Here is an 18,767-nt window from a genome sequence, read left to right on the forward strand (position 1 = left end):
TGGAGAGATTGGGCTTGTACACACTGGAATTCAGGAGATTGAGAGGGGATCTGATTGAAACGTTTAAGATAATTAAAGGATTTGATAGGATTGAGGCAGGAAATATGTTCCAGATGTTGGGAGACTCCAGTACCAGAGGGCATGGACTGGGAATAAGAGGTCAGTTATTTAAAACAGAGTTGAGGAAAAACTTCTTCTCCCAGAGAGTTGTGGAGGTGTGGAATGCACTGCCTCGGAAGACGGTGGAGGCCAATTCTCTGGATGCTTTCAAGAAGGAGCTAGATAGATGTCTGATGGATAGGGGAATCAAGGGATATGGGCACAAGGCAGGGACTGGTTATTGATAGTGAATGATCAGCCATGATCTCAGAATGGCGGTGCAGACTCGAGGGGCCGAATGGTCTACTTCTGCACCTATTGTCTATTGTCGATTGTCTATTCACCCTATTTATACCATCATAGATTTCTAGATCTCTAGTAGGGGTTCCCAGCCTGGGGTCCATGGACATTTTTAATTGTAGGAGAAAATGCATAGAAAAGCTGGAAACCAGCTAGGAAAGCCCCTCATTGCCCTTTATTCCAGGTAATCAAGTTCTAACCTGTTCAATCTATCACCATAATTATTTCCTGAAATACCAGCAACGTCCGTTTATTTTTCCCGCACTCTTTCAAGCTTATGGATATCATTCCTCCAAGTGGTTGACTAGAAAGGCCCACATTTCTGCATATTTTGGAATCACAGTGTCTTTTACAACTTTAGCATTAATATCCCTACCGTTTCTGCCTAATAGCCTGCGTTATAAAGGTCGATATGCCAAAAACTCTCTTTACGACTCTGGTGTTACCTTAAAGGAATTGTGGATCTGTAATATCCACGCCAGGACTATCAGGCTCAGAACGGTTATTTTCCTCGGGCAGTAAGCCTGATTAACACCTCTACTCACTAGCCCACCCTCCACACCACACCGACTACTAGTTTAACATTTTCTGACAGTTTTTGACACTCCTGTGCCTTAAGTAACTTTATGGACAGACAATCAATTTTAGAGTCTATATTTCCACACAATTCCGTGCCTAACGTCACTTTATGGACATACAATCAATGTCAGTCTCATATGTACAGACACTCCTGTAGCTAACGTCACTTTATGGACATAGAATCAATGTCAGTCTCCAGATGTCCAGACACTCCTGGACATAAAGTGTCCAAACGTCACTTTACGGACAATCAATATCAGTCTCCATATGTCTGGACTCTCTTGTGCCTAACGTCACTGTATGGACAGACGATCAATTTTTTTATACCATCATACTTTATGTATTGTGTTTTGTTTATTATTGTGGACTCTATCGTTGTTTTCTGTCTGACTTTGAATCCAGAGTAAAAAATATTTTGTTCTCATTTACACTTGTTTACTGGAACGACATTAAACAATTTTGAATCTTGACCCCTGGGGAAAATAACACGACCAACCACGTTATCTATACTCCCTTTTGATTTCATAAACACCTACAATGTCATCCTTATGGTCCTCTGGAATGAAGATCCAGAATGGCCAACTTCTTCCTATGACTCAGCCCTATGATTCAGTCAGTATGGGTGGAAGTCAGGAACGGGAAGGGAGCAGTTACTCAAGTGGGGGTATTCTATAGGCCCCCTGGTAGCAGCAGAGGTACCGAGGAGCAGTTTGGGAGGCAGATTTTGGAAAGGTGCCAAAATAACAGGGTTCTTATCATGGGTGACTTTAACTTCCCTAATATTGATTGGCACTTGATCAGTTCCAAGGATTTAGATGGGGCAGAGTTTGTTAAGTGTGTCCAAGATGGATTCCAGTCACAATTTGTTGACAGGGCGACTAGGGGGAATGCCATATTAGATCTAGTATTAGGTAACGAACCGGGTCAGGTCACAGATCTGTCAGTGGGTAAGCATCTGGAGGTCAGTGACCTGGCCTTTAGCATTATCATGGAAAAGGATAGAATCAGAGAGGACAGGAACATTTTTAATTGGGGAAGAGCAAATTATGAGGCTATAAGTCTATAAATTGCAGGTGTGAATTCGGAAGATGCTTTTGCAGGGAAATGTACTATGGACATGTGGTCGATGTTTAAGGATCTCTTGCAGGATGTTAGGTATAAATTTGTCCCGGTGAGGAAGATAAAGAATGGTAGGGTGAAGGAACCATGGGTGACAAGTGAATTGGAAAATATAGTCAGGTGGCAGAAGGCAGCATACATGAGGTTTAGGAAGCAAGGATCAGATGAGTCTATTGAGGAATATAGGGTAGCAAGAAAGGAGCTCAGAAGAGCAAGAAGGGGGCATGAGAAGGCTTTGGTGAGTAGGGTAAAGGAAAACCCCTAGGCATTCTTCAATTATGTAATGAAAAAAAGGATGACAGGAGTGCAGGTAGGGCCGATTAAAGATAAAATTGGGATGATGTGTCTGGAAGCTGTGGAAGTGAGCGAGTTCCTCAATGAATACTTCTTTTCGATATTCGTCACTGAGAGGGAACTTGATGACGGTGAGGACAAAATGAGTGTGGTTGATGTTCTGAGCATGTTGATATTGATGGAGAGGAGGTGTTGGATTTGTTAAAATACATTAATACATTAATACAATAAAATACATTAGGACGGATTAGGACGAAATATTCCCCAGGCTGATCCACGAGGCAAGGGAAGAGATTGCTGAACCTCTGGATAGGATCCTTATGTCCTCGTTGTTCACGGGAATGCTACCGGAGGATTGGAGGGAGGCGAATGTTGTCCGCTTGTTCAAAAAAGATAGTAGGGATAGTCCAGGTAGTTATAGACCAGAGATCCTTACGTCTGTGTTGGGAAAGCTGTTGAAAAAGGTTCTTAGAGATAAGATCTATGGGCACTTAGAGAATCATGGTCTGATCAGGGACAGTCAGCATGCCTTTGTGAAGGGCAGATCGTGCCTAACAAGCCTAACAGAGCTCTTTGAGTAGATGACCAGGTATATACATGAGGGTAGTGCAGTGGGTGTGATCTACATGGATTTTAGTAAGGCATTTGACAAGATTCCACATGCTAGGCTTATTCAGAAAGTCAGAAGGCATGGAATCCAGGGAAGCTTGGCCAGGTGGATTCAGAATTGACTTGCCTGCAGAAGGCAGAGTGTCGTGGTGGAGGGAGTACATTCAGATTGGAAGGTTGTGACTTGACGTGTCCCACAAGGATCTGTTCTGGGACCTCTACTTATTCTGATTTTTATTAACGACCTGGATGTGGGGGAAGAAGAGTTGGTTGTCAAGTTTGCAGACGGTACAAAGGTTGGTGGTGTTGTAGGTAGTGAAGAGGATTGTCGAAGATTGCAGCAAGACATTGATAGGATGCAGATGTGGGCTGGGAAGTGGCAGATGGAGTTCAAACCAGCGAAGTGTGATGTGGTACACTTTGGAAGGACAAACTCCAAGGCAGAGTACAAAGAAAGCGGCAGGGTACTTGGTAGTGTGGGGTAGGAAAGGAATCGGAGGGTACATGTCCACAGATCCCTGAAAGTTGCCTCACAGGTAGATTGGGTAGTTAAGAAAACTTATGGGGTGTTAGCTTTCATAAGTCGAGGGATAGAGTCTTAGAGACGCGATGGAATGATGCAGCTCTATAAAACTCTAGTTAGGCCACACTTGGAGTACTGTATCCAGATCTGGTCTCCTCAGAATAGGAAGTAAGTGGAAGCATTGGAAAGGGTACATGTAGGTTTACCAGGATGCTGCCTGTTTTAGAGAGTATGGATTATGATCAGAGATTAAGGGAGCTAGGGCTTTACTCTTTGGAGAGAAGGAGGATGAGAGGAGACATGATAGAGGTGTGCAAGATATTAATAGGAATATTCAGAGTGGACAGCCAGCTCCTCTTCCCTAGGGCACCACTGCTCAGTGCAAGAGGGCATGGCTCTAAGGTAAGGGGAGGGAAGTTCAAAGGGGATATTAGAGGAAGGTTTTTCGCTCAGAGAGTGGTTGGTGCGTGGAACGCACTGCCTGATTCGGTGGTGGAGGCAGATACACTAGTGAAGTTTAAGAGACTACTAGAAAGCTATATGGAGGAATTTAAACTGGGGGGTTTATATGGGAGGCAGGGTTTGAGGGTCGGCACAACTTTGTGGGCCGAAGGGCCTGTAAATTGCCGTAGTATTCTATTACTATGTTCTAGTCCAGGCAAAATCTTCATCAATATTTTCTGCACCCTCTCCAGATTGACAATATCTTTCCTGCAGTAGGGTCAACACAACTGTACATGATACACTGTGTATCCGCAGCAGCAACTTATATAACTAAAATATAATATCCATAATCCGGAACTAAATGCCCTAACTGCTGATTAAAGCCTTCTTTTTCACCCTCTATACCTGAATGTCCACTTTCAGTGAACTGTACTCCTGTACTCCCAGTTCGCTCTGTTACACAACACTCGGTGCCCTCCCATTCACTATACCAGTCCCACCTAGTTTGACTGTCAAAACTGCACCATCTCTCACTTGTCCAAGTTGAAAACAATTTGCCATTCTTCATTCCATCTCCATAATTGGCCAAGATGTCTTTGAAATTCATTCTCACCTGTTGCCTTATCAACCAGTCACCCGAATTTAGTCTCCCTGTATACCCATGACTGTGTCGCCACGCACAGCTCTAATCTCCTAGTTAAGTTTGTCGTCGAGATTACATTGATTTGCCTCATCTCAAGCAATATCGACGTGGCCTACAGGGAAGAAGTCATCTCTCTACACAGTAGTGGCAAAACAACAACCTTTCCCTCAATGACACAAACACAAAGGAGCTGGTTATGGATTACAGGAGGAGCATAGACGGGCTAACTCCTACTTACATTAATGGATGTGGGGCTGAGCTTTAAGTTCTTCGGCATCCACATCACCGAGGACCTCATGTGGTCTGTTCACACCAGCTGCGTGGTGAAAAAGGCACAAAAGCCCTTCTTTCACCTCGGGTTTGAGTAAGTCCGGTATCGGCCCCCAAATCCTAAGAACTTTCTATAGGGCTACAACTGTGAGCATCCTGACTGGCTACATCACTGCCTGGTATGGGAAATGTACCTCCCTTTATCGCAGGACTTTGTAGACAGTAGTGCGAATAGCCCGGCGCATCTGTAGTTGTAAACTTCCCATTATTCAGGACATTTACAAGGGCAGGTTTGTAAAAAGGGCCCGAAGGATCATTGGGGACCAGAGTCACCCCAACCACAATCAATACCAGCTGCTACCATCTGACAACCGGTACCGCAGCATAAAAGGCAGGTCCAACAGTCAGCGGAACAGCTTCTTCCACCAGGTCGTCAGACTAATTAACTCACGTTGATTTGAGGTAATCTATTTTATATGGACTCTTCAATTTATTTTAAATTATTATAAATTACTTTGATTGCACATTGCACATTTAGACCGAGACGTAACCTAAAGACTTTTACTCATATATCTGAAGGATGTAAGAAATCAGTTCAATTCAAACTTGCTAAACTGATGACATGAATAGTGAAGTACAGAGGGCTCAACACTGCCACACACATCCCAATCGTCACATGGCTACATTCGTTCAAACCATCTTTAATCATCTCCCTCTGCTTCTCTGCTTCTTGTTCTCGAGCTCGGTGTGAATCCATCTCGCCAGCTCCCCGTGAATCCCACGTGACCGAACCTTCCAGATCAGCTGCCATGCGGGATCTTGTTACATACTTTACCAAAGTTCAGATGAACAACATCACTGCCCAACTTCACCCAACTCCCTAGTTTACTCCTAAATAATATCCAAAATACCTGACAGATATGATGTCCTATTTGGCTGTTTAGACGCTAACTTCCCCATTACCAATGCCCAACCGCCCAGGATTTCAGCTTCAGTACAGACTGAGAAAATTCCGATCCCAGCTGTCGAATTACGAACCTGGACGGAAGCCCGTATACTGCCAGTTCCATGTCCTCAGATTCACCGGCCCTATATTCTCACACATACAAAGACGCTTTGGTGCCGGCGATTTGCCGGCAGGTGTTCCTGCCATTTCCGATTCAAAATTAAGGTGGAATTGGAACCTAATGACCCTCTGCCGGGGCCGGTGCTCAGGCTAGTCCCCGGTCTGTATAAAGGATGCGTATACACTTCAGCCCGTCTCCAGCAGTTAAACCGAGCACATCTGATCAAAATCTTCTTGCTCTGTGGGATCTTGCCCAGCACAGCTGCCTGTTATGTATTCCGCAGTGTAGCAGGAACAAAACGAAAAATTATAAAGTAGAAAACGCTGGGAACTCAGTACATCAGACGACATCTCTGAAAGGACAGATTGTGGAAGACTCTGTTTCAGAACTGAGACTGTCCGAGATGCTGCCGATCTGCTGAGCGGTTCCAGCATGTTCACCTCCTGACTTTAAACTTCCTGCCACAGTAATGCACAGCTAGTTACTGATTGCCACCCTAGACTGTAAAAGGCACCCCACCCCAACCAATTTGTTAGTTCTGAGTTCATTCCGATCCTAGTGTAATATATTCGATACAGTCAATACTCACAGCATCCTTTCCTCCCACTATCATTCTGTTACTTTTGTTCCCGAGGCCACTGTCTCTCCGCTGAAAGGCGGTGACCACAGAGCGGTAACGAAGTGCAACACTTGCTGCAACTCCGACTGGCTGTTACCGTGGAGACAGAGGAAGTGGCTCACCGAAAATAACCGAGAAAGGAAATAACAAACTCAGCTTCATATGCTATAAGTTCCATTGTGACAAAGATTACCCTGCAGCCATTTTGTGACGGTGAAACTAAAATTGAAATGACTGCCTTTACCCTGCCACGGGCTGTGTTCAATTAAACCTCTGGCAGTCCCAGCTATCAAAAAAAAATTCTGGAAAAGATGCAAAATGACACTTCACAATGAATACAAAGATTGAAAGAGATATTGATGAAATATATCATTGCATCAATGGGATACCGGCTGGGCAGAGGTTGAACAAGATGGTTGATATATATCATTTATGGTGGTGGGATGCAGACTGGGTAGAGGATGAACAAAATGGGCAGGGGATTATCAGATGGCATAAAGGGCAAACTCTGATGGTCCTCCAGTAATACAGAAATACTGAAATAATAATACGCACTAGTAGATAACAGATTACAATACCACAAAGACAGTCGAAGCAATAAGAACTCTAGAAAATGCCCCTTTCTACTCCACACGCTTTATCAATGCACCGCAGAAAGTATCCCATCCCGATGCTTCATATCTTCATACGGTTACTGCTCTTCCTTTAACTGAATGAAATAGCAGAGAACTGTGAACACAGCTGAGTACATCATAGAAACTAACTTCCTCTCCATGGATTCTGTCTACACTTCACGCTGACTCGTAAAGCAGCCAACATAAGGAAAGATCCCCACAGTCTTGGACATTCTCTCTTCTCACCCTCCTCTTGGGTCGAAGATCAAATAAAACAGAAACATGCCACCAGGCTCAAGGACAGTTTCTATTTTGCTGTTAGAAGCAAATTGAATGTGCCCCAGTGTGATGAGATGGACCCTTGGCCTCACAATCTAACAAGATGTGAACTTGCATCACATATCTACCTGCACTGTAGTTTCTCTGTAACCATAATGAGTTGATACCTTCTGGGTTTCTTTTACCTTATATCACCTCAATGTATTGTTGTAATGTATTGATCTGTGTGGATGACACCAAAGGCATCATTTCACTGCACATCCTTACATGAAAAAATAGGGATTCTCCATTTTAACCGTGAGGAAATATTAGAAGGTCTGAGTTGCTCCATTGGAAATTCTGGAGGGAGTGTACACATCGCCGAGAATCCCAGATACATGAAAGATACTGAATTCTCCCATTAATAGGGCCACATATTGGGAAACATTGACTGCATGTCATGCTGGAAATAAACTTCCCAGTCCTCTGAGATCTGGATCTCACTCTCCTGTCTGAACGGGGGAAAGATGAAACTACTCATACACGTGGAGCAGTCTTCCGAGGGTGCGATTACTCTGTTTAACCCTTGCTGTCTGCAAGAACACAACGAGACCAACGGCCGCTTCCAGTGTGCTGGAAATATGTAAAACAATTATCGACCCCAGGCGTCGAACTAGCTGTCGCTTGGATCCGATACCGGGCCAGGTGATGGAGGTAAAGTTCACCAGGTACATCTTAATGGATGGGTTCAGTTTCGGCATCACCACCTCATCCCGCTCCTGGGACCAGAACACCAGGGGCTGAGCGGCGGCTCATCTCAGGCGTTTCAGTGTGAAGGTCCCATAACCCGGACCGACCACGACAGGTTGTGTCCAGGAAGCGGGACGAGGCCGCCAGTTCGAGGAAGTTGACGGGACTCTCTGCCCAACATCAGGTTCCCAACAACCACCCCCGGGATCGGCTTCAGTACTCACCAATAGGAAATTGTTGGTCGCCTTTACCCCTAGTGACCGGCCTCAATACTGACCAATGAGAACTTGATCAATCAGTCCCGCAGACAGCGATCGGTCCACCGGCTCCCAGCCGACGGTCTCCTTCAACAGAGAACGGAGAGAAAACCACCGCCCATCCGGGAACCGTGAGAACGGGAGCGGGGCCTCGAAAGCGGAAACCGCGTGTGCTGTTTATCTGCGTTTGAAATGGGAGCGAGAAACTCGATCACATGACGTGTGGAGGGTCTCGCACCTGAACTGGTGATTCTGCTCCTCACCTCTCACACACTGCCGGACCAACACACAGCATTTTACACCAGCTGCATTTTTAATTCTTCCCTCGGAATCTTCGCAGTCCCCTTCGCTCCATGCCCTCGGTTCTCAGAGTGCGGGTTCGATTCCCACAGAAACATTGAAACATACAGGCCTTTTGGGCCCACTGAGCTGTGCCGAACATGTCCCTAACTTAGAACTACCTCGTCTTTTCACATAGCACTCTATTTTTCTAAGCTTCATGTGGACACCCAAGAGTCTTGAAAAGACCTATTTTTCCAATACCACCACCGCCGGAAGACCATACCACGCACTCACCACTGCGTAAAAAAAACGTACCCCGATATCTCCTCTGTACCTACTCCAAAGCACCTCAAAACTATGATCTCTCGTGATAGCCATTTCAATCCTGGAGAAATGCCTCTGTCTATCTACACGACCAATGCCTCTCATCATCTTGTACGCCTCTATGAGGTCACCTCTCATCCTCCGTAACTCCAGGAAGAAAAGACCGAGTTCACTATTCTCATAGTGAACCTATTCCCATAAGGAATGCTCCCCAATCCAGGCAACATCTTTGTAAATCTCCTCTGCTCCCTTTCTATGAATTACACATCCTTCCTGTAGTGAGGCGACCAGAACTGAGCACAGTACTCCAAGTGGGGTCTATCCAGGGTCCCACACAACTGCAACGTTACCTCCCAGCTCCTAAATTCAATTCCAAGATCGGTGAAGTCCCATGCACCGTATGCCTTCTTAAACAGAGAGTTAAGATTTGAGAGTCCTATGGACTCGGACCGCAAGATCCCTGTAATCCTCCACACTACCAAGAGTCTTAAGATTAATACTATATTCTGCCATCATTTCACCTACCAAAATGAATCACCTCACACTTACCTGGATCGAAATCCATCTGCCACTTCTTAGCCCAATTTTGCATCCTATCAATGTCCCGTTGTGACCTCTAACAGCCTTCCAAATTCTCCACAGCATCCCTAACCCTTGTGTCATCAGCAACTTTACCTACCCATCCCTCCACTTCCACATTCAGGACATCTATAAAAATCAATAAGAGTAGGGGTCCCAGAAGAGATCCCTGAGGCACACCACTGGTGACCGACATTCATGCAGAATATAACCCGTCTACAACCACTCTTTGCCTTCAGTGGGCGAGCCAGGTCTGGATCCGCAAAACAATGTCCCCTTGGATCCCATGCCTTCTTACTTTCTCAATAAGTCTTGCATGGGGTACCTTGTTAAAGATCATCTGAAAATTCAAACAAACAACATCCATTGCCTCTGCTTTATATATCCCACCTATTATTTCCTCAAAGTATTCCAAAAGATTGTCAGACACGATTTCTTCCAAAGGAATCCTGCTGACGTCGACCTTCTTCATCATTCGTCCCCAATTACTGTACCCCAATAAATCACCCTCAATACATTCTAACCTCTTCCTGACCACCGAGGTCAGGCTAACTGTCCTATAATTTCCTTTCTTCTGGCTCTCTCTGTTCTTATAGAGAGAGGTGAAATTTGCAACTTTCTAGTCAACCAGAACCGCTCCGAAATCTGGTGATTCGTGATAGATCATTACTCATTACTTTAAGAGAAAATTATGGGGGAACGTCGTCATTCAGAGCCGGGGAAATTGTGCAACGAGCTGCCAGAGCAAGTGGCAGGGACGATTTCAACCTTTAAGAAGTTTGCTTCGGTCACACAATCAACATCTCTCATCATCCTATACACCTCTATCAAGTCACCTCTCATTCTCCATTGCTCCAAGGAGAGAAGGCCGGGTCACTTAACAATTTTCCATGAGGCTTGCTCCCCAATCCAGGCAACATCCTTGCAGATCTCCTCTGCGCCCTTTCCATGGTTTTCACGTCCTTCCTGCAGTGATGTGATCAGAACTGAGCACTGTACTCCAAGCGGGTTCTGACCAGGGCCCTATATAGCTGCAACGTTACTTGTCTGCTCCGAAACTCAATTCCACGGCTGTTGAAGGCCAATGCACCGTAAGCCTGCTTAACCACAGAGAAAAGCTTTGAGCAGCTGTGTAGCAGGTTTAAATAGCCTATGGACTCGGACATCGCGATCCCTCTGATCCTTCACACTGCCAAGAGTCTTATCATTCATACTGTCTTCTGCCATTATATTTGCCCTACGAAAATGAACCATCTCACATTTATCTGGGTTGAAGTCCATGTGTCTCCTCTCAGCACGGATTTACGTCCTATCGATGTCCGGCGGTAACGTCTGACATCCCTCCATACTATCCACAACACCCCCAACATTTGAGTCATCAGCAGATTTACTAACACAAGCTTCCACTTCCTCACCCAGGTCATTTATAATAATCACGAAGAGAAAGGGTCCCAGAACAGTTCACGGAGACATGCCACTGGTCACCGACCTTCATGCAGAACATGACCATTCTAGAACCACTCTCTGTCTTCTTTTTAAGCAAGCGAGTTTTTGGATCTACAAAGCAGTAGGCCCTTGGATCACATGCCTTCATAGTTTCTCAATAACCCTTGCATGGGGTACCTTATAAATGCCTTGCTGAAATCCGTATGCACGACATCTACTGCTCTACTTTCAACAGTGTGTTTAGTACATCGTCAAACAATTTAATCGGGCTCGTAAGGCACGACCTGCCTTTGACAAAGCCATGTTGAATATTCCTAAACGTATTATGCTTCTACAAATCTTCCGAAATCCTGCCTCTCAGGATGTTTTCCATCAACTTACCAACCACTGAAGAAAGGCTCACTAGTCTATATTTTTCCTGGGCTAACTCTCCGACCGTTCTTGAATAAAAACGACGTCCGCAAACCTTGCATCCTCCGGAACCTCTCCCGCCCCACTGATGATGCAATGAACATCGTCAGAGGGTCAGCAATCTCCTTCCTCGCCTCCCACAGGATCCTTGGTACATCTCCCCGGCTTCGGTGTCTTATCCAAATGATGCTTTCCAAAAGCTCCAGCACATCCTCTTTCCTAATAGCTATATGCACAAGATTTTCAGTCAGCTGTAAATCATCCTTACAATCGCCAAGATACTTTCCTGTCGTGAATACTGAAGGAAAGGATTCATTAAGTATCTCTGCTATCTCCTACGGTTCCAGATTCATTTGTTTTGCACTTTCACACTTCATTGTTCCTATTCTCTCACGTTTTATGCTTTTGCTCTTCATATACTTAATCCTGCCCGTCAACACCTTCAAATGGCTCCTTCTGGCTGTCCTAATTTCATTCTTCAGCTCTTTACTGCTATCCTTATAATCTTCTGGTTCCCTATCATTACTAAGTTTTTGAACCTTTCCTAAGCTTTTCTTTTCTTCTTGACTAGATTTTCAGCAACATTTCTACAGCACGGTTCCTGTACCTTACCATTGTTTCGTGTCTCGTTGGAACGTAACTATGCAGAACCCCATGCAGATACCCCCTCAGCAATTGCCACATTGCCTCTGTACATTTCCATGAGAACATCTGTTCCAAATTTATGCTTCCAAGTTTCCGCCTGATACAGTCATATTTCGCCTAACTGCATTTAAATGCTTTTCTAACTTATATTTTCCTATTCCTGCCCAATACTATAGTAAAGCAGATAGAATTGTGATCACTTTCTCTAAAATGCTCTGCCACTGAGCAATCTGAACCCTGGCCAGGTTTATTTCTCAAAAACAGATCAGGTAAACTCTCTCCTCTTGTAGGCTTATCTACATATAGTTTCAAGAAACCTGCCGGAACACACCTAACAATAATTTAAACTTCTTACTCTATGGAGTTGCCAATCAATACCTGGCAAATTAAAATCTAACACGACGACGACCCTGTTATGACTAAGTCACACCAATGCGACTTACATTAATGGTTGGTAAATTTATGGAGAGGATCCTGAGAGGCAGGATTTATGAACACTTGGAGAGGCATAATATGATTACCAATAGTCCACATGGGTTTGTGAAAGGCAGGTCGTGCCTTACGAGCTTGATTGAATTTTTTAAAGGATATGACTAAGCACATTGATGAAAGTAGAGCAGTAGATGGAGTGTATATGGATTTCAGCAAGGCATTTGATAAGGTATCCCATACAAGGCTTATTGAGAAAGCAAGGAGCCATAGATTCCAAGACATCCATTCTTTTTGGATTCCGAATCGGCTTGTCCACAGAAGGCAAAGTAGGTTGTAGACAGATCGTATTCTCCATGGAGGTCTCTGACCAGTGCTGTCCCTCATGAATCTGTTCTGTTATCCCGTCCCTTCGCAATGTTTATAAAAGACCTGGATGAGGAAGTGGAGGGATGGATGAGTAAATTTGCTTATGACACCTAGGTTGAGGGTATTGTGGATAGTGCGGAAAACTGTCAGAGGTTACACCTGGACATCGATTGGATGTAAACCTGGGCTCAAATATGATGGTAGAATTTAGTATTAATGATCAGACTCCTGGAAGAGTAGAGGATCAGAGTGATATTGGGGTCCGAGTCCACAGGAGACTTACACCTGCTATGTGGTTCAGAAGGCATACAGTGCATTGACCTTCATTAACCGTGGGACTGAGTCCCACTTGGAGAACTGTATTCAGTTGTGGTCACCTCACCACCCGAAGGATGTAGAAACTATAGAAAGTGTGCAGAAGAAATTTAGAAAAGTGTTTTCTGGATTGGGGAGCATGCCTTGTGGGATTAGTTTGAGCGAACCTGGCCTTTTCTCCTTGGAGCGATGGAGAATGAAAGGGAGAGGTGACCTGACGGAAGTGTAGAAGACGATGATAAACTTTGATCGCGTGGATAGTCAGAAGCTTTTTCTTAGGGCTGAAATGGATAACATGAGCGGGCAGAATCTTTATGCCCTTTGAAGTAGGTACAGAGGCAGTGTCAAGGGCATTTTTTTTTTTTTGCTTTTACGCAGACAGAGGTGTGTACCCGGAATGGGCTGCCGGCGTCGGTGCTAGAGGCGGACAGAGTAGGCTCTTTTACGAGGCTAATGGATAAGTACATGGATACGGCTAATGGAGCTGAGAAATATAGAGGTCTACCGGTAACACTAGGAAATTCCTACAGTAAGTACATGTTTCAGACAGCGCTGTTGGCCGAAGGACCTGTGTATGATGCTGGAGGTTTTCTATGTTTCTACAGTCAATCTGACGGCATCCACTGTCATTCTGCTGCATTTTCTCCCGAGGCTACTGTCTCTACCCTGACAGGAAGTGAACACCGAATGATAAAATTATGCAACACTTTTTGCAGTTGTCGTGGTTTGTTACCATGGAAATGGAGGAAATGTCTCAACAAAGGTAACTGAAAAAGGAAATAACAAACTCAACGTCATACCCTATGAGTTACATTGTGACAAATGTTAACACTGCAGCTACTTTGAAATGATGAATCTAAAATTGTAAAGGCTGCTTTTAGCCATACATTCAATTAATCGACCAGTAGTTCTGGCGAACAAAAAATGATCCTTACGCTAGCAATCAATAATATATTAAACTCTGCTATAAAGATACCAAATGACAGCCTCAACCACCATCTGTTGCAACACTCCACAGGTCGAAAAGTCTTTAACTGACGAAGTTGTCTCATCTCAGGTTTGAAGGGAAACTTCTTCATTCTGAAGCTATCCTCTCAGATAACAGGCTCTCCATCAGATGGAAACATCCTCTCAGAATGGAAGCATTCTGTGGGTTTAAATAACATTCCATCCGCCTCTTTAGTTCTGAACCGCACAAAGTACAGGCCCAGAGTCATCAAATGATTGTCATACATAAACTCTCTCATTCCTGGTATTACGCTTGTGAACAATCTTAGCAACAGTTGTACTGAACACATCCAGGAATAACAGGGAATATGGCAACAGCATAATTCACAGGGGAAAACTGTGTTTTCTTTACTGTTCCACTAAGTATCACAAAACAAGCGTCTGTGCTCAGGTCCATTTCCAGTGGAACAAAGTTAGCGATTTGGGTTCACAACCGTTCGACAAAATGGTTTCAACTATTTCCCGTTTTTAGTGCATATTTCCAGCATCTTTAGATTCTGCCTGATTTCCACCGACAGAGAGACAGGTGACAGTGAGGGGGGATTTGTAAACAGAGTTTGAAGACCAAACTCACTGTTCTATTTCTGTTGCAAACACGGAACAGCCCATTTACGCACAGCTTCTCACTGTGAGGGATGGGATGATAACTCATCGTCTCCTGAGTATCGCAGTCATTGCTTCCAAAGGAACTGCAGAAACAAACATCTGATCCCAGACCAGAAATACTGGCTCAACACCTCATAAACTTGGGCAGCGGGAACCCCGGTTCCATTGTACATGGATCTGAAACTCTGATAATCCAGGACCAAACCTCATATTGTCACGCTGCTGAATCTGCCACCCACCGACCCCCGAATCCTTACACATCGTTCCCACATGTCACAGCGAATGGTGCGATCAGAAATTTCCACACAACCAGTGCCCAGCACCCCAAGCCTTTGGATTCATTGTGAACGGAGGAACATCCAGCCCCCATCAGTGGAAGTACTGACCTGGGCCAAATTCCAGATACCGACAGCTCGATATGCCCAGAATTACAGCTCAAGCAGAAACGCCCAGGACTCCTTGTTGCCAGCAGTATGCTGCAGTGTCTCGGACGTTCAGAGTTCAAAATCTAACACTCCATCAACCTGTGTCAGAATGGGAACCTGATGATCCTCTGACTGGGCTAGAGATCAGGCTGGAAAACCAGGGCGCGGGACACCCGCAGGCGCGTAAAGGTTTCACATTGTCTCCGCCAGCGAAATTAATTCTTGCCCAACACAACTGGCCATCGCATTTCCTATAGGCTAACAGGAATAAAACGCTTTTAACATAAAATTAAAAGTAATGCGCTGGAAAATCAGTACATCTGATTGGATGTGCGTAAAAAGAAACTGTGGAAGACCCAGTATCAGAAATGGGACCGTCCAAGATGCTGCCCGAGCTGCGGAACGTTTCCAGCATTTTCTCTTTTTACTTTAAATGATGCACAACTATTGACTGATTACAAGATGTTTGTGACGGCCTGAACAAAGTTGCGCAAATGTAAGTCCCACATTCACTAGCTTTCTGTTCAATCTAATACAGGGATAATGCAGTCAATGCAAACAACTTCCTCCCCATCCTGCTAGCAATCTGTTATCTCTGCTTCCAACATTTGGTAACGTTGAAGCTAAAATTGTAGTGGCTCCTGCTGTGTACAACAAACCCTCCGGTAGTTCCAGGTAACAAACACCGATTTCAGAAGTAACTCAATGAGACCAAATCCGTCACAAAGAAGACAACAGTAGTATAGAGATGGTTGATGAATAAACATAGACGGGATACAGGTAATACAGAGGGTGTACAAGATGGTTGATACATTTCATTGAGGGGATAGAGACAGGAAAGAGGATGAACAAGATGATTGATATATATCATTGAGGTGGTGGGATACAGACTGGGCAGAGGTTGAACAAGATGGTTGATATATATATATAATTGAGCTGGTGGGATACAGACTGGACAGAGGGTATACAAGATGGTTGATACATTTCATTGAGGGGATATAGACAGGACAGAGGATGAAAAAGATGATTGATATATATCATTGAGGTGGTGGGATACAGGCTGGACAGAGGTTGAGCAAGATGGTTGATATATATCACTGAGGTGGTGGGATACAGACTGGGTAGAGGTTGAACAAGATGGTTGATATATATATAATTGAGCTGGTGGGATACAGACTGGACTGAGGGTGTACAAGATGGTGTCATTGAGGTTTTGGGATATAGACGGGGCAGAGGTTGAACAAGATGATTGATATATATCATTGAGCTGGTGGGATAGTGATTGTCCCAGATGGGTAGGGAATTGAATTGACTTTATTACTTATATCCTTCATATACTTGAGGAGTAAAACATCTTACTTTACGTTTCTGTCTAAATATTCAACGTGCAATTTATAGTAATTTATAATAAATAGTATGTACAAAATATAACATAGAAATGCTATTTTGTCACCATAAATATAACATAGAAATGCTATTTTGTCACCATGAGTTAATCAGTCTGATGGCCTGGTGGAAGAGGCTGTCCCGGAGCCTGTTGGTCCTGGCTTTTATGCTGCGGTACCGTTGGATCAGTTTATGCTTGGGGTGACTCGGATCCCCAATGGTCTGAGGTGAAAGAGGCTCTGCAGTGCCTCTGATCCGCGGTGTTGTGCATGATGGGAACTTAAAGCTGTTCACCCTGTCAACCCCGGATCCGTCGTCTTTATTTCTCCTTTTGTCCACAGCCAGTTCCTTTGTTTATGTCACATCAACGGAGAGGTTGTTTTCTTGACACCACTGTGTCAGGGTGATGACTTCTTCTCTATAGGCTGCTTCGTTATTATTTGAGATTTGGCCAGTCTGTGTGGAGTCCTCAGCAAATTCAATTAGCTGTTTGGAGTTGTGGGTGATCATTCGGCAGGCAGAGGCAGTAATAGATCTTAGTTTCAGGGAGACAGTCACCCCTAAAAGTCTGGAGACAGGTAGCTGGGTGACTGTCAGGAATGGGAAGGAAAATAGACGGAAAGAGCAGAGCACCCATGTGGCTGTTCCCATCAACAATAAGTATACCATTTTGGATACTGTTGGTGGGGCAGACCTACCGTGGACAAGTTGTATTGGTCGCGTCTCTGGTAGCGAGACTGGACCCTCGGCTCAGAAAGGAAGGAAGGAAAAGTGAAGAGCAGCAGTGATTGGGGATTGGATAGTTAGGGGGACACATAAGAGGTTCTGTGGGTAAGATCAAGAATCCAGGATGGTCTGTTGCCTCCCTGGAGCCAGGGTCTGTGATATCTCGGATCGAGTTCTCAGTGTTCCCAAGAGGGAGGATGAGAAGCCAGATGTCGTGGTCCAAGTAGGGACCAATGACATAGAGAAGAGTAGGGATGACATCCTGAAGAAGGAATATAGGCAGTTAAGAAAATATTTAAAAAGCAGGAACTCAAGGGTGGTAATCTCGGGATTGCTGCCTATGTCACGAGACAGAGAGGGCAGGAACAGAAAGTTATGACAGCTAAATGTCTGGCTGAAGGGTTGGTGCAGGGGTTCAGATTTTCTGGATCATTGGGTACCCTTCTGGGGAAGCTCTGACCTGTACAAAAAGGACGGGCTGCACCTGAACTGGAAAGGGACAAATATCCTGGCGGGCAGCTTTGCTAGAGCTGTTGGGGAAGGTTTAAACTCGTTTGGCAGCGGGGTGGGAATCATAATGTGTGTGCAGAGATTAGGGTAGAAGGACCAGGGCATGATGTTATGTGTTCTCAGTTGGTTCGGAGGGACAAGCAGGGGGCAATATAAGTATAAGCATGCAGAATTTAGAATGCTGCAGGAAATACAGGTTTGAAGTTATGGGTGATTTCAACTTCCCTCAAATTGACTGGCACCTCCTGACTGCAAGGGGAACAGATGAGGCTAAATTTGCCAGGTGTGTTCAATAAGGATTCCCGACAAATCATGAGGACCGTCCGACGAGAGGAGAGGCCATACTGGATCTAGTTCTGGGTAATGAAACTGGTCAGATGACAGACCTCTTGCTGGTGGAACATTTTGGTGAGAGTGACCACAACTCCCTTAGCTTCAGCATAGCTATGGAAAAAGATAAAAAACAGACAAAATGGGAACGTGCTTAACTGGGGAAGAGTTAACTGAAGGGATGAGGCAGGAACTAGCGAGAGTAAACTGGAAACAGATGCTCAAGGGTGGAAGCACAGAAGTAATGTGGAGGAAGTTTAGGGAGCACTTGTGCTGGGTTCAGGATAGGTTTGTCCCACTGAGACAAGGGAAAAACTGGTAGGAAAAGAGTACCAGGGTTGATGAAAAACCTGAGGCAACTCGTCAAGAGGAAAGACGAAGCATATGTAAGATATAAGAAGCAGGAAGTAAGAGGGCCTCATGAGAAATATTGGGTAGCCAGGAAGGAGCTAAAGAACCGACAGGAGGGCTCGAAGGGGGCAGGAGAAGGCGGTGGCATGTAGGATTAATGAGAACCCCAAGGCGTTCTAT

At 44.8% G+C, this 18,767-nt stretch overlaps 1 protein-coding gene across 3 annotated transcripts in view; it reads right to left on the reverse strand.

Moving 5' to 3' along the window:
* The window catches only part of LOC132387380 (NACHT, LRR and PYD domains-containing protein 3-like), a 54,281-nt gene extending 47,628 nt beyond the window's left edge, over positions 1 to 6,653 (reverse strand). For 2 of the 3 annotated variants that reach the window (XM_059959752.1, XM_059959750.1), the window contains exon 1: positions 6,537 to 6,601. The gene's annotated coding sequence lies outside the window, so the exon portion shown is untranslated. Of the gene's footprint in view, positions 1 to 6,536 lie in introns of all 3 variants that reach the window. The other variant, XM_059959751.1, reaches the window with a different exon arrangement.
* Positions 6,654 to 18,767: the final 12,114 nt, after the last annotated feature.

The sequence above is a fragment of the Hypanus sabinus genome, unplaced genomic scaffold, assembly GCF_030144855.1.
Source record: "Hypanus sabinus isolate sHypSab1 unplaced genomic scaffold, sHypSab1.hap1 scaffold_180, whole genome shotgun sequence".
Lineage (NCBI taxonomy): Eukaryota > Metazoa > Chordata > Chondrichthyes > Myliobatiformes > Dasyatidae > Hypanus > Hypanus sabinus.